General features: G+C 28.6%; 1 protein-coding gene across 2 annotated transcripts in view; it reads right to left on the bottom strand.

Annotated features, from left to right (window-relative positions):
* The window catches only part of LOC136085801 (uncharacterized), a 145299-nt gene that overhangs the window by 17523 nt on the left and 109688 nt on the right, over positions 1-18088 (bottom strand). The gene's annotated exons all lie outside the window — the stretch shown is intronic.

The raw sequence follows: 18088 nt of genomic DNA, 5'->3' as shown, positions 1-18088 counted from the left end.
TTAATTACTATTGAAAATTACATTACTTAATATATCAGTTCCTCAAACTGTAATTTGCATTTACCTATAAAAGTAAGTAATTAAAAAAAAAATATATTAAAAAATTACTTGCATATGAAAGTAATTTACGTAAAAGTAATATGCTACCAAATATAAATTGAATTTACAAATAAAATAATATTTTTTAAGTAGGAATTTTTTATTTTAAAAGTAGTATCAAATCTTTATTAAAAATAAACTATATATAATAAAATTTGAATTACATAAGCTTACATTTTATATAATTTGTAAAGTGAATTAAAAGTAATTTATATAAAGTAAGTAAATAAATTTATTTATATTTTACAATAACTTGGACAGGCTCTTGTACAAAAGTAGTGCAAAAAACTAAAAATTTAAGGCACTAACATTTAGTTTGCCGCAACATTCGATTTGCGCGGTTTTATGTATTTCTTCCCAGTAAAGTTTGAAATTATCAATAAAAGGTTTCCGCCCATGATTAAAACCCTCTCTAGTCCTGGTCCTTGATAGTTTTAGGTTTAATGAACATTCTCTGAACCAAATCGTCTCAAAAATATTCACTCTCTGGCCAACCATTCGAAAGGTCTGAAACTTAGATAAAGCTAAAATAAGGCATTTAGCAGAACGCGTATATACCCATGGGAGACTCAGAAAGGGTAGATTATTTGAAAAGAAAACAGTCGGCATAATTGTTAGTTCTTTTTTACAAGTTTTTTGCGTGAATGGATTTATTATTTAAAAACTAAGGAGAGAAAGTTTAAACCTGTCCTGAATTATAGGGGCGATAACATCGTACCCTGAAGGTTAAGGAGCCTCAAACTTTTTAAGAGAACGCTTTATTTTTGTAAAATTTTTTTGCCACTTTGATACAAAAAAGGTCCGCCTGCTCAAGAATATTCTTTGACTCTAAAAGTCTTGGTTTAAACATCTACGGTACTTTTATATGGGCATGAAAAATTTAGAACTTTTCACGCAAATATCATTATCTGCGTGTACTATCAGTGGCCTAGCTACTGCAAGGCCAGTATAAGCAAAACTTACGGTCCCACAAGCAACTGAACCAAGAGCCACAAGGTTTAGGAGCCTAAGATATATTTAAAGAATTTTTTTTTTTTTAGAAAAGTTATTGTTCGAGAGAAACAGATATTGGGCACCATGGTCACGAGTCTAATGACAAAATATACTTTGCTAACTAAATAACTAAATAAGTTATATTAAATAAATCAAAATAAGCTGTTGTAATGGTTATAAAAAGTTACAAACTTTTTTTTAAGTTAATTAATTTTACATTTTTAATTTTTTAACTTTATTTTTTTTTTAATTAATCTTGATGTTTTTTACATCAGTTATTTAAAAGTTTTTTTTGAAAGACTGGCTGGTTTAATGATCTTGCTTTGGAATGGCTCCACATTTTGCAATTTTATTCTAAGTTTTGTATTTTGGCTTCCTTTATTCAGCGTGGTTGTTAAAAATCAATATAACCAAAATAAAAGTTATTTCTGGAAATGACTTTATTATTCTATTAGCTAACAATGTAGAATAATTGAATAATAGAATAATAAAGGAATAACTGTTGTCTGGAATAGTTGAATTTAGTTCATTTCAGACAACAGTTTTATAAATAGCTACTAATGAATTAAAAAAAAAATTAATTTTCATTACTGTTAGAGTGGTTGTCACGACCAGGGCTGACCAGAGCTGTCCCGAACGAGGGATGAGGGGGTGAGGTATATACCCCACCCCAAAGCTGTTATATATGCATTTGAGTTAGCACATTTTTACATCTATTTGACAAGTTTTAAAGTATAGTTGGCAAATATCAAATTTCGAGAACCCTTTTTTTTGTGTGCGTGTGTGTCTTTCGTTGGCAAAAAACACATAGGACTCCCCTCCCAAATGAGAGATCTCTTTGGGACGGCTCTGACAATAACCACGCTGAATAAGAGAAGCAAAAAGCAGCAGCATAACTACAAATATGCCCGGCTCCTTTACGGTCATTTTTTATTAGGGCCACTAACTTATTTCCTCCCAAAAAAAATGATTACTAAAACATGTAAATTAAAAAAATATTTTCAAAACTTTCTGCAAAAGACCTTTCTTTCTAAAAAGTTATAAACCCCAACTTCAAAGAAACACAAAATTTTAGAGAAAAAAAATAAGGGTACGACCCCCATGCTCAGGAAACAAATTTAACAAGCAAGTTTATCAGGAATTTACAAATTCTGTCAAGATAAAGTAAACTCAAAGTAAAGTCTGAAAGATACAGTAAAATAAAAAAAAAAATGAAAGATTCAAAACAGTGAAATTCTCAAGTTAGCTCTGAAAACAATTTCAATATGTACTTTTATAAAAATTACATAAATGCTGGAAGTTTTAGAGCTTTTGCTAGTCTGGAAGGTAGTGAAAAATCACAAAAATCCGCGACAACTGATAGCCGACAAACAACTTGTGAAGTCAAAGTAAGGTTTGAAAAAAATTAAAAGCTTTTTTCTAAAGCTCTGTTTTAATTGCATAAGATATTATTTTTCTAATCATTCTTGGGCGGGTTGGATACCTTTGCAACAAAAAGTAGTTTATTAAGGCGCCCACAACCTATAGTAGAAGATTGAACAGCTTTCCTAACCATCTTTTTTCAAATAGATTATATATAATAAAACGCAATAAAAGATTATATTTATAAAAGATTATATTATATCTGATAAACAATCCTTTAATCATATAAATTATATCAGATAGTTTAAATGACTTATAATTTTTTGAAAACTGTTTGCACAGGAGATGTCCTTGCGGATACCAAAAATGTTATATTTTGTCATAAATCCATAACAAAATACTCGATTAAAAAGGCAAATACAAAGAAAAAAAACTGGAGAAAAAGGGTGCTCTAACTAACAGTGACTTAGTTAAGGTTTACACATGCATGAATTACCCATAGCTTAGAAATTATGCCCCCTTGTCCCTTCTTCCCCCGACAAAGTTTCATTATGACCAATAACCTCTTTCTGCTAAACAAAAAAAAAAAAAAAAAATCAACGATTATTTACCAGCCTCTATTAGCACTCATGCACAACTGGTATACGCGCGTGTTGGCTATATTTTCCCCTAATTATAACTAAATTACCCTTTACGATATACGTGGAAAAAAAAATCCTTTCCCAATGCCCCGCCAAAAACATTACCCACATACATCAGCATACTACTTGATATTTTACCCAGAAGTACTTTTATGTAATCTATTTTCGATAATTACCCCTATAACATTTTTAGGTTACGTTACGTATTGTAACGTAAACGAGATTCGTTACGTTAAGTGCAAAATGTCCATTATTTTAACGTAACCGAGACGAAAGATTTTACGTAACAAAAAGTAACATTGTTACATAACAATACGTGCAAAATGTCCGTTATTTTTACGTAAGCGAGACGAAAGATTTTAAGTAACGATACATAACATTGTAACGTAACGTTACAATGTTATGGTCTAGAGTGTAAGGAGTAGACTAATACCAATTACACAATATTTATAACACATCAAAACTTAAAACAAAACCTATGTATTATGTAAATCCTCGTAATATTTGATTGTTACAAAAACCTTATTACATTATAATTTAAATCAAATGTAAGAGCGAAAAAATTGTCAAAATTGACATTATATACACGTTTTTGCTTGTGGGGTAATAAAAACAAAAGAAGGGTTACGCTGATTAAATAAAAAAAATTTAATAACTTTTTATTTATATTAAACGTTATAACGTAATTAGATTTACAATATTGTAATTAACATTAATAATAAGTTGTTTATGAGTTATGTATATATATATATATATATATATATATATATATATATATATATATATATATATATATATATATATATATATATATATATATATATATATATATATATATATATACGGACCCGTAACGTGAAAATTTTTAGAAAAAAGGCAGATTATAATTGTAAATATAAGTTTTTCTTGATTTTACATATTAAAGTTGGTTGAAATAAAGAGAATTTGCAAATAAAGAGAGGCCGATCGCACCTGATTCCTCTCCTCCCTCCTCCTCATTTATATTCAAATTTCATATAAAATTTTGTTGGTGACCTTCGGAAAAAAGCATTTAATTCAGAAGTTTATTATAACAAAAAAAAATACATAGTAATAATATAATCTGTGTAAATTTGGTCTCTAACTACTGTCTTTGGTAAACGAAATATCATCGTTGCAAATATCATCAAAGGTGTTATTGTCAGAATTATTATTGTCCATAGATTCAGGTGCAATATTAGCCTTCTTTGGTGACCGACTAGGTATGCCTCATTGTCTGGCTTCTGCCTTGATTGCTGCGCTTTTGCATGCATTGGCATTCGTTTTAATTGATCCCCGAGCGCCTCTGCCAGCTTATGGGCGTTAATGCGTTTTTGCGATTTTAGCTGCAGAGAATCTTTAAAATATAAAAATAAAACCTACATCTTTAAAAAAATAGAATAACTAAAGAAAAAAAAAAACTTTTATCCAATTATATAATTATTGAAATCACATTAGCACAACAGTAAAATTGTTTTTGACAAAATAAATAAATTTAGACGCAAAACACATCAAAAAATGCCCCAAATTGTCTCCAAATTGTTTGAGTTTGAGCGCAAGGTAAATCTCAATATTTTGTAAAAAAAATTTTTTTAATGTGATTGTAAAAAAAATTTTTTTGTAATGTGATAATGGTCCAATTTTTTTTTAGATTGTTGTGTAGTCTGGTTTTTTAGTAATTGTTATTTAAAATAAAATAAAATTTCGCAAAATTTATTCAAAAAAACAAAACTTTATTGCATGTTTGCTCATAGTTGATTTTTCCTAAATCTTTTTTTTAATTTAAACAACATTTATGAAAAAACCGGAATACATAATAGTTTAAAAAAAATTTGGGTCATTATCACATAAAAAAATTTTTTTTCAGAAAATATTGAGATTTACCTTGCGCTTAAAGCCAAATAGTTCGGAAACAATTCAGTGCATTTTCCGGGGTATTGTGCTTTTCCGGGGTATTGAAATTTACCTTGTGCTGCTTGAGCACAAGGTAAATTTCAATATTTTTAGAGTTTTTTTTGTAATGGTATTTTTTTTATATTTGCTCCATATTTGGTTTCTTGTGTATTTTTGTTTTATAATAAATTTTTTTTTGAACACCCCTAATGTCTAGTTTAAAAGCCAAAAAATTCAAGCATAATTTTGATTATCATTGCTAATTGTATATGTATATATGTATTTCTAATTAGGAGCTGTTCATTAAGTACGTACGCTTTTATTTCAACCCTTTTTCCCCCTCGCCCGCATTTTGATATACGCTTTTTTTTAGTACCCTCCACCTCAAGAAAAGGACCTACCTTTTTAACGTACCTACCTAACATTTTATAACTTTTTTTTTAGTTTAGTGTCTTCTTTCTTTTATAATTATAAGTTAAAAAAAACCATACTGGTATTTTTTTAAACTTTTAACAATGTACAAAAAATTAGTTTTTTTCATAACAAATTTGTCACGAAAAAAATGTTTCGATTCGCGAAGTTGCAATTAACTAATTGAAACTTTGCGATTTGAATTTTTTAACAAAAAAATATTTTTCTGAAACTTTTTTTAGTTACTAACGTCTCGACAAATGCATCGTTGAATACCATAACTCATAAATGAGTTACAGTATTTAACAAATTTGATCAACTAACGATATTGTAAATACATTGAATACATTTGTCCAGAACATTGTTATAAAAAAAGTATTTTTTATAAAAACTAACCCACAAGCAATCTAATTCCTTATATATATTATTTTCACTGTAACCGATCCTTACGTGTTGAAACGTAGTAATTAAAAATTAATTCTCAAATTAGATGATACGTATTAATTCTAAATTAAGTCGCGAACAAATTTTAATTTCACCTTCTAACATCGTGTGCAATCCTGTCCTCTGTTTTTAAGCTATCTTTCTAAATCGACTACTTCTATCTTTCACTCTAACATGTCTTCGTTCTTCCTACAATCACTTTACTCTTGGTCCGTAGAGCGGGTTATGACGCTCCTTTTGGAGCCGAACTTGTCTTTGCGGTCTTTGGTAATGTGACCACTATATGGCAATTAGCCGGAAGAGGATAAACCACAGTACCAATTCTCAAACTAGTCTAAAATTAATACGTAACTGCTGTCATTAGGTTAACCTAATTTCGGCATGTTTTCTACCTAATGCACAATTTAACATCATGTGCAATCCTGTCCGCTTTCTCTATGCTATCTTTCTAACACGATTACTTCTATCTTTTGCTCTAAGATAACTTCGTTCTTCCGAAACTCACTTTACTCTCGGCCGTAAAGCGGTTATGACGCTCCTTCTTGGGGGGCTGAACATGTCTTTGTGTGTTTTAATATGGTGGTCTCTGTATGACAACTAGCTGGAGGAGAATAAACCACAATACCTAATTCTCGAATTTAATGCGTCACAAATTTATTTTATTTTACGTTACCTTACGTCTATCTTGTTACTTGTTAGAGTGTAACCGATCAAGATGTAACGATACGTTTAAAAAATCCATTTATGTCACGCAGTTTAGTTACGTCTCGAATCTTTATTTGGTAACGTTACGTTACGTCTTTTTAGGTTACACTTTATAAAGTTAACAAAAAGCAATTGAGACGTAACGTTGTGAATTGAGAATTTTTGTTTTTTTTCGTGACACAGTAACCAATTGTGACGAAGCTATTTTACAATAAAAATAAAATAAAAGATAATTTTTAGCAATACGGCAATATAAAACAAACATTCACTGCATTATCAAGTTTATTTACTTAATATTTAATTGAAAGTTAAAGAATGTAACCTTGTTACCAATTGTAACCGATTAAGACGTAACGTAACTTTAAAATGTTATAGGGGGATGTAGTTTTATTTTACTTTGTAAAGTAAGTGTTATATCTTTTAAATATTTACGTAAGTTTACTTCATAAATAACTTTTCGAAATTACATTTCGATGTAAACTTTTTACATAGTTATAACTAAAATTACTTTTCAAAGAAGTTTACTATACACGACTTACCATTAAAAGTAAGTTACATTTACAAGTAAAAGTAAAAATGCAATTAACTTTTACTCGTAAAAGTAAATTACTTTTTCAAGAAACAGTTACTCATTTAAAATACTTAACTTAAGTAATTAAGTTTTACACGTTACACAATTTACGTAAAAAAAAAAGGAATTACTTTTAAATGTGAGTAAATTATATATTTTTATATGAGTTATGTAAAGTAATTTACAAGTAAAAGTGATTCGCGTTTTTACATCAAAATAAGTAAAAGTGCCATCCCTATCTAGGATATCCCTATATGTAACTATTATTACTAAAATAGTGACAAAATATTACAGTACCTGGTAACGTTTTGAGGTTTGAGTAACAAATAAAACTGCCATGAATCTCTAGCCAGTAAACCAATCCGACTGAAATTTGCTCTAGAGTTTAGTACAGCCATATGGTACATTTTCACTAATCTTTATCAATTTATATAATGTGGTTCTTATTTTACAGGCGTTTTTACTGTCACAAAATAAAGTCAAAATTTTACTTATTTTGAACATTCAAATTATTTTATTTTCTGCATACTAACTCAGAAGATTTCAAAGTTTGTATCACAGGGTACCTTCATGTGTATCCTCATATAAATAGCGTTCTTAGGTCAGCTAGGTTGGCATTAGGAACCGTGATAACTATTTAAATTTGATATTTTCGTTTTTAGTTAAAAGATATTTAGTTAAAACCTTAAAGGTTTTTAACAATTATTTATTAATTTAATCATTTTAGACATTATTAATTCTATGAATTATTGGTTAATGATTAAACTGACTAATGAATCTATTTGAATTCTTATTTCAATTTTAAATAAATTATTATCTATATTTTAAATTAATTATATGCATTGAACAAAACATGCAGGCAAAAAAAAATATTACATCGAGGAACTTGCAGTGGCAAAAACTAAAAATTGCAAACTTTAACTTAACAAAGAGTGAATTATGGCGATGGCGTAAGCACATCATCTTCCTCTAAACAGATGGAAAATGGGCATTTTGTGCAGTGGCTCACTGACGTGTACGTTTCCATCACTAAAAAAATCCAGATAATAATTTTATTTGGCTTGGTAAAAATTAGTTAATCAATTTTTTATTAAATTAAATGAATCAAACTTTAGATATCTAATTATAGGTACCCATATTTTGGTCGTCAATGGACACTTGATAAATCTTACATATCGAGCTGTATTAATTTGTATCAAAAACAATTTCTTTTTAATTTGTTCACCAGCACATTCGTCACATATTCTGCAACCACTAGATGTAGGTGTTTGTTGGCATATTAAAAAGAGTTTCGCGCAAATTATTTCAAGAGTTTTATGAAGAGAAAAAGTTCAGCAATATGTTAAAAGAAGGTTTTAGTAAACTGCAAACAAAACGCATGTAAATAGTCACTGGATTTTAAAATGTTTTTTTTTTTAAACGGCATCATGAAAATTGAATCTATATTTCAATTTGTTAGCACCTTTGATTCACGTTTTTCTCAATCTCAGCGTTTTGTCCACTTAATCACCAAAATTTAAGCCAGTGCCACCATCAGCACCACTAGCTGCATTATCTCAGCCGCTGATTTCTGAATCTACACCAACAATATCATCAAATTTTGCTAAAACTACATCAACAATATCATTAAATGCAAGGGTATGTGGTATACCACCAGCTTCCAAAACAAATCCACAATTAACTTGCTTTCAACAAATCCTCAATATAACTCCTGCTAGTCGAAGAAAAATTTACAAAAAGATTGAAAATAGTAATTAGCTCAATTGTTTGCCGCAGCTTTGTAGGAAATGTGACGCATTTAACACGTTGACACAAAAAACCGAAAACAATGTAGATGTGCTAAGATGAGAAGAGGATTGTCTCAATAAATATAACTATTCAAAAGATTAAAAGATGCGGACAGAAAAAAAGCAACAAAGCAAATACTTACATAAAAATTCTTAAATCACATTAATGTTTATTAAACTTCCTGGCAGTCTTAGCAGCAAACTTAAATGATTTTTTTAAAAGACTTGCTACTGGGTAAACCTAGTTCAATGTAAAGAATTATTAGATAGTGCAACTGCTCCTTTTGTGGACTAAAGATAGTTGTTGACTATCTTTAGTCCACTATCTTTAGCCTGCTAGTTGAAAAATTGTTTGCCTTTAGAGGATCAAACGTGCAATATCAAGAGTAACTTAAAAAAAAAAAACACAATTGAGGAAATATAAGTGTTTTTTTGCATAAATTTTTTTTTGCAAACTAGAATTTTTCTTTAACGGAAAAAATATGACAGACTTTTTCGGAATATAGATATTTTCTTAAGTCTGCTGGATAAAGTTTTTAAAGAATTTCACTTATTCTCAGCTTCAAAACGTAGGTATTATTCTGCACAAGCTTTTTATTAAGACCAAATAAAATTTTTTTTTTACATTCCTTTTTTGTTAAATTAAATTCTTTTAGTCATTTGACTGTTAAGGTTTTCCAGTGCAACATTGAATATATATAATTTTAAAGGATGCCTTTTTTTTGGTATTAGCTCACAGTTTTTTAAGTGAGAATTGTTGCTTTTTAAATTTGCTTATTGACAGGGATCATTTCACCGAATTACGATTCCTTTGCAACTTCTGTTGCCTCTATCAAAATTAGGTCAAAAAACAAATGATTTGATTCAGATGCATCAAAAAGTCATTTAGTCATTTAATTTTTTCATCATTAGGCGTTAAGTAAATTGAAGAAGTAGGCTTTTGTCAGTGACTGTCATCAAATATTTAAATCAAAAAAGAATAAAAATAAAAATCTCAAAGTAACTCATTTATTTAAGCATATAATGTGTTCATTATTACTTTCATCTGAAAGGAATTAATCTTATATACGATGTAATGCTTCTTTTAACTTTGCCATTTTGAGTTCGCAAGTGGTTTGAATGCGTCAAGAAAACAAACACTATGTAATAATAATTTTGTCTACTTGCGATTTTCCTACAAACTGAATTTTAGCTCAACAAACGGTATAAATTTTACGTATTTCTTAATTTTATAGGAGCTAATGATTCAACAGAAAAATAAGTCCAAACTGTGGGCAGAGCAAGGAAAAAAGTTAGTTTGTGGAATATTCTGCCTAATCAAATCTTGAAATTTATTGTAAATCCCTAAATAAATGCCAATTGTTGTAGCCTTGACCTCGAAAATTTTTAATATCATTATTTTTTAACAAATTTTATTTCAATTTTGCTTTATCGGTTATTTTCATTTTTTTTAAATCTTCCACATTTTGAAAAGATTCTTGGATCTCCAATTCACTGTTCACACATATATAGGTTTTAGGTATAAAATGATATGACACCGGAAGTTTCAATGGATTTAGGTCACTAATATCATACATTATGATTTAGGTCACTAATATTATACATATTATATATTCTACCTCCTTACAGCATTCTTGGGTAACCACGAATGATTGCATGAATGCGTGAATGTCTTCTTTGTAATTGGGATCCAAACTGTTTCCGAATGTTCCTTAAACTACCATGCGGAACTTTCGCAGGGGTTTTAATAGAGGTAGTAGCTCTACTGGCAAAATATTTTCTAGCTTATCGCAATGTTCTAGGATCCGTTTTGAAGTATTTCCTTCATAAGTTTCACCGTGATATTCTTTTCTTAAATATCCCAAGCTTGAAACCCACACCTCAAACTCGGGCCATAATCTGGTTAGGAATGATGACATATGATTTACAAGACCCATAAGTATTTGAAGTTCTGGCAAAGGCATAGCATCTAACACCAACTTGGATTTGTCTTCTTCCTTAATCAAGCATGGCTTCACAACATGCTATATAAAAATAAATTTTTTTAAAGTCTGATAAAATGTAGAACTTTTTAAGGTAAAGCATTCTCTTTAATGTATATTATTAACATTACCTTGTAGTCCTGCATCCTTTTGTGTGGCGATCCAGCCTCGCAATATAGTATAAACCAATCAGTTAAAGATGTCAAAGTTCTGAGATCTCCAGCAGCAATAACTTGATGTACCTTCACACCAGGCACAGGAATGTTTTCCTCCATGTGCCTAGAATAATTTATATAAGGTTCATGATTTACATTTTATCAGGTAGTACATGCATATACTTGCATGTACTTTTTACATTACTTGAACACATATATATGTGTTCAAGTAATGTAAAAAGTATATAAATTTGGATTATAATATATATATTACCGAAACTCCCAACAATACATTGATGAGTTTCATATCTGTTGCCAGAGAATATTTGCATTCATGCAGATTTTTGCTCTCGACAATCTGCAATAAATTATCATGGGTCTCTTGTAAGTTCTTTGCATATGCAAGAGCGACAGAACAATTGATCCCAGAGTATTTTCCTATGTCCCTCATGTTGTCTCTTTCACTTTTTCAGGTTCGAATATGTTACAGATTACTTTCAATGCACCTCCACCTAAATTGAAAGTAATCTGTAACATACTCGAAGAAAAATTTAGAACTTTTCACGTAAATATCTTTATCTGCGTGTAGAATCTAGAGAAACAGATATTGGGCACCCTGGCCACGTATGTCTAATAACAAATACACTTTGCTTGGCCGCTGGGTAATATACCTATATCCAGAGCTGTAGCGTAAAAACGATTTATAAGTAGATAAAGAAATAAAAATTGCGATGAGTAGAGCCTGGATACAAAAATGCCCTAAAACATTTACCATCCCTACTCCAAATGTGAGGGCAACAATTAGTAATTTTTATTATTTTTGTTTTCTTACACTAAGTTTACATCCTCGCCATGAAGTGATTGCTTCAATCTTTTTCTAAACATTCTTATGTGATAAGCAAGAACACACTTACGTTTGGTACTTAAGTATGTTTTTGTTTATACCACAGCATTGCATAATTTTAAAGAAAATTTAATATGAAATATTATAAAAACCATTTTGACTAAAATTATTGCGTTTACATAATTATATTAATATTACATCTCATAATTTACGTAGGTAAATTTTAAGATGCAATATTGATGTAGTTATTAAAGACATCATTGTGTTATTGGTTATTTGGTTATCCATAAAGTCTTTAAATGAGTTTAATGTGGTTTTTAACAACACATTAAACTCATTTAAAGACTTTATGGATAACCAAATAACCAATAACACAAAAAGTTTTTTGGAAACCTCATTTGTACGTAACTATATAATAACGTTATTAGTTAAAGAAGAGGCTATCGATTTATTAATTGTAATTGGTTTTTTGATAAAAGGAACCGTCGCATGTACAAATCGTAAAACTTTTTTTCATTTTCCTAAACATTCTAATGTGATATAAACAAGAACATACTTGAGTTTGGCACTTAAGTATGTTTTATTTACCAAAAGTATATTTATTAACCAAAATCATTGGTTTTTCATAATCATAATATTACATCTCAGAGTTTACGCAAGTAGACTTCATTATATTATTGGTTACCATAAAGTCTTTAAATGAGTTTAATATTATTTTTAACAACACATTTAAAGACCTCATTTGTATATAGCTATTAATAATTCTATTAGATAAAGATGCTATTGATTAAATAATTTTAATAAGTTTGGTAATAAAAGAATACGCCGCATTTTCAAACTATGAAACTTTTTACATCGCCTTGAATGTGGCATAATACCATTCAATACTTGTATTTAAATCCATTAAAAGGTAAATCTTGTATTTTGTTTAATTTATATTTTCACGGATAAAAATTATTTAAACCATTTTATTTTTATGTTAAAAAAACAAAATTATTCAAAATTTCTGTTATTTATGCAATATTTCTTCTGTTTTAGTATTTTATTTTAGAAAAAGATACACCTTTTTCTAAAATAACAATTTTCTAAAATAACTTTTTCTAAAATAACTTTTTCTAAAATAACAAACGGGAGAATTTGGTACTTCAGATGCATATATTTTAATTTTTTGTATATATTTTCAAAAAATACAAAATTATAATTGTCAACTAAAATAAGGTTATCAAACTTCAGAAAAACATATGATCATCAATTTTTAATGAAAAGTTTTTAATGACTTAGTTATGTACGGATATTTAGAGGCTTGGCAATAAGACTATTTTTGTCTTCTTCTTTTCCCTGCCATTCGTATATTTTACAAAAGAAAAATAATAATTTGTAACGGCAAATTTAGAAAAATAAAAAATTATAAAAATTAAAAATCCATCACAAAGAATGTCTTTATATAATAAAAAAAAAAAAAAAAAAAACCAATAACGAAATTATATTTGAAAAAAAAATTAATTTGATAATTATCAAATCCCATTTAAATCCCCTAAATAATTGGGGAGGTTGCTCAAAATTTATATGTTCAGAGATTTTGAACATTGAGAGATTATTGCATAACATAAGAGACTTGTTAATGAACTTAAATTTAGTTTAAACTGTTAAAAAAATATATTTATAAACGGTATAAACTCATCACTCTCACACCAATGTCATAAAAGGGAAGTCAACATTTTTAAGGGTTTATTTTTACCAGACTCCGATTATCGCAATACTTTTGAAAAGTTTTACATAAACATGAATATATAAATGTTTGGAGTTTGCTTCATTATTTTTACATAAAGTTAAGTATTCAAACAAAAACAAAACTCTTTCTACGGGCCTGATTTTGAATATGTGATTGGAATCTGGTTGTTTAAATATTGTAATTTGCACTTTTGTTATTTTTTTTATTTTAAATTTTTTGAAAATTTAAAGTAAAAAAAGTAACAAAAATTTACTGAAAAAAAAAAGAATTTGATGTTATTTCATCTGTATGTAGCTGTTTTTGCTAATCACTTACTTTTACTCGTAAAAGTAACTTGTTGATACGATGTGGTTTTATTTTACTTTGTAAAGTAAGTGTTATGTCTTTTAAATATTATATTTACGTAAGCGTATTTCATGAATAAGTTTTTTTACATTTAAAAAGTAAATTACAAATCGACGTAAATTTTTAACATAACTAAAACCAAAATTACTTTTTAAATTAGTTTACTTTACATAACTTACTATTAAAAGTAAGTTACATTTACAAGTAAAAGTAAAACTGTAAATAACTCTTACTTGTAAGAGTAAATTCTTTTTCAAGTAACACTTATTTAAAAAACTTAACTTTAGTAATTGAATTTTACACGTTATATAAATTTATGTAAAAAAAACACGAATTACTCTTAAAAGTAAGTAAACTATATATTTTTATATTAAATTATATATACAAAAATGCCCTAAAACATTTACCATCCCTACTCCAAATGTGAGGGCAACAATTAGTAATTTTTATTATTTTTGTTTTCTTACACTAAGTTTACATCCTCGCCATGAAGTGATTGCTTCAATCTTTTTCTAAACATTCTTATGTGATAAGCAAGAACACACTTACGTTTGGTACTTAAGTATGTTTTTGTTTATACCACAGCATTGCATAATTTTAAAGAAAATTTAATATGAAATATTATAAAAACCATTTTGACTAAAATTATTGCGTTTACATAATTATATTAATATTACATCTCATAATTTACGTAGGTAAATTTTAAGATGCAATATTGATGTAGTTATTAAAGACATCATTGTGTTATTGGTTATTTGGTTATCCATAAAGTCTTTAAATGAGTTTAATGTGGTTTTTAACAACACATTAAACTCATTTAAAGACTTTATGGATAACCAAATAACCAATAACACAAAAAGTTTTTTGGAAACCTCATTTGTACGTAACTATATAATAACGTTATTAGTTAAAGAAGAGGCTATCGATTTATTAATTGTAATTGGTTTTTTGATAAAAGGAACCGTCGCATGTACAAATCGTAAAACTTTTTTTCATTTTCCTAAACATTCTAATGTGATATAAACAAGAACATACTTGAGTTTGGCACTTAAGTATGTTTTATTTACCAAAAGTATATTTATTAACCAAAATCATTGGTTTTTCATAATCATAATATTACATCTCAGAGTTTACGCAAGTAGACTTCATTATATTATTGGTTACCATAAAGTCTTTAAATGAGTTTAATATTATTTTTAACAACACATTTAAAGACCTCATTTGTATATAGCTATTAATAATTCTATTAGATAAAGATGCTATTGATTAAATAATTTTAATAAGTTTGGTAATAAAAGAATACGCCGCATTTTCAAACTATTACTATTAAAAGTAAGTTACATTTACAAGTAAAAGTAAAACTGTAAATAACTTTTACTTGTAAGAGTAAATTCTTTTTCAAGTAACACTTATTTAAAAAACTTAACTTTAGTAATTGAATTTTACACGTTATATAAATTTATGTAAAAAAAACACGAATTACTCTTAAAAGTAAGTAAACTATATATTTTTTTATTAAATTATATATTTTTATATGAGTTATGTAAAGTAGTTTACGCGTAAAAGTAACTCGCGTTTTTACATCAAAATAAGTAAAAATGCCATCCCTATCTAGGATTAATTCTTACTTCTGATCTTTCTTGGAAACCATATATCAAATTGATTGCAAAATTAGCATCTGCTATACTTGCATCTTTTTATCGTGCTTGTCACTTTCTTACTCCCAATTTTATTCTTTATCTCTATATCTCAAATCTATCTTTGTATGGAAAACTGTTATTATATTTGGGGCGGATCTTTAAATGATGCCTTTTTTCTTTTAGAGAAGGTACAAAAACGCATTGTAAACGCAGTTGTACTTGCTCTTGCAGCCAAACTCCAAACATTATCGCATCATCGTAATTTTGTTTCTCTTTCTCTTTTCTGTATACTATTAGCACATAAAGTATGCCTTTTGATGTTGAACCACAACGGAACATAAATATTTATAAAAGGTACAATTTTGTAAAGAGGTTGGAAAAATTTTGTTTTGACATACAATCTCAAAGTTCTGTTTGCTTTTGTCAACCACCTAGCATTGCCCAAATTTACTAACATTGTGTTCTGTTAAGACGTATTTTTGTCATTAATTTTATAACCATGCTGCACAGCTAAGCATTCATTAAGAAGATATTTTTTATCTGTACTTAGATCTTTTTTAAATAAACCATTTACCACAACTACTTTTCCTATTAATTCTTGGGATTAAAGTTTAGTTCACTAATAATTGCACTACTGGAAATACTAGGACCTCTTGTACATCCTCCATCAACAGCGGAAATGTATTTACGATATTAGAATGCAACAGAAAAAAATGCAGTTGCAGTGAACTTGCAATTGCTTTCGCTAATTTTCGAATCACATTATTTTTTTTCCCGTAGTTTTTATTGTGTCCTTTCTAACAACTGCACGCAGCGTACTTGGTAAAAAAAAAGTATTTGCAATTATTGAAAGTATCTCATTTGCAACGTCAACTGCTTCACCTATGTCTGGCATTACATGATCAATGTACTTTTTTAAAAAAAAGTTTTAAAATGGTACAATAATATAATGTTCTTCCTTTATGGTCCTTCGTAGAGCAGACTTCTCTACAAAAGTTATGTCTTTTTTTCTATTCGACAGAAAAAAGTTTCTATTGCAGCATGCATAGAAACTTGTGTCTGTCGCCAAAACCTCTCTGGCGTACAAGTTTTGTAGGATCTATTGTAGTTTCTGCTGACAATAGCGTCATATCTTTTAGCATTGCATTTACTTTATTACAAGCATCTCTGTCACTAATCTCGCATCTGACCAAAGCTTTGCGCAGTTCTGGATATACCGTCTTCAGAATTATCACTGAAAATTTTCCTGTGAAGAACTTCATCACCCGTGCTTAGTTGCAGTTCTACGTCATCATAATCATTATCATCAGCATTATCACTTATTGTAGAAGTAGTTCAATTTTGTTTCATTTTCTGATTGCGTTCAAATTTTAAAAATTTGACTGCTTTCATCTCTTTCTTCTGCAACTTAGCTGTAGCCTTTTTATCTATAGCACCTATATACATTTTCTAGTTTTTTGATCCAACCAGAAAGACCATTATGTTTGAGGTATTTAATGCAAGAGTGGACAAATACATGTTGTATTCTTTTGTACACCGCTGTCAACTCATTTACATGTAAATATATCATGTTTAGGAAATTAACCAAGACTTTAAAAATCAATTTCTTTATTTGTCGATTACGCTCATTTCATTAATTGCTAGATTGATCGCTATCATTGCTGTGATTACATCATTGCTGGGATACTCGCTGTGCTATAGATACTTAAAACTTCAAGTGCTACAGCTGTCAATCTTTTATGCATATAATGTAATTTTTTTGCCTTTAGTAGAAGTCACACAGTCTGTAAACAACACTAGAAGTATAAAGTTAGATTTTGTTTTATAACGAGTGATGAAATACAGCTGAACGAGAATCTTTTCGAAAGCGACTAAAAATGTTTTTTGTAAATAAACCTAATATAAAAAAAAAAAAATTATAAATCATTTTGAAAAGGAAGGATTTGCTCGAAGTACAATATATGATAATCTAAAAAGACTTGAAACTGTTCAATCGTTTTCTAATAGAAAGCACCCTGGTTGTCTGACATCCTGGACTAGAGAAAAGAAAGCCGAATTAACGAGACTCGTCAACAATCGAAAAGGGGTCAGTCAGAGAAAAATAGGTATTAAATTCGGTGTAAATCAATCGACAGTTGGTCGTCAGTTAAAAAAAATGAATATTAAATATAGAAAACGTGAAAAGACTCCAAAATACACTGTAGAACAACAAATAAAGGCAAAGAAAAGAATCAGGAAACTATTTAACCAACTCTATAACACAAAATCGCTTCTAGTCATCGATGACGAAATATACTTTTGTTTTGCAGGGGACAACATGCCTGGAAATTCTGGATACTACACAAACAACAAAAAGACATGCCCAGATTGTATTCGTTTTATAGGAAAAGAGAAATTTCCAAAAAAATTATTAATGTGGAAAGCCATATCTGACCGTGGTATGTCCAAGCCATTGTTTCGCACTTC

The sequence above is a fragment of the Hydra vulgaris genome, chromosome 10 (assembly GCF_038396675.1).
Source record: "Hydra vulgaris chromosome 10, alternate assembly HydraT2T_AEP".
Classification (NCBI taxonomy): Eukaryota; Metazoa; Cnidaria; class Hydrozoa; order Anthoathecata; family Hydridae; genus Hydra; species Hydra vulgaris.
Note: the sequence above shows the minus strand (reverse complement) of the source record. Positions and strands in the feature narration are given on the sequence as shown.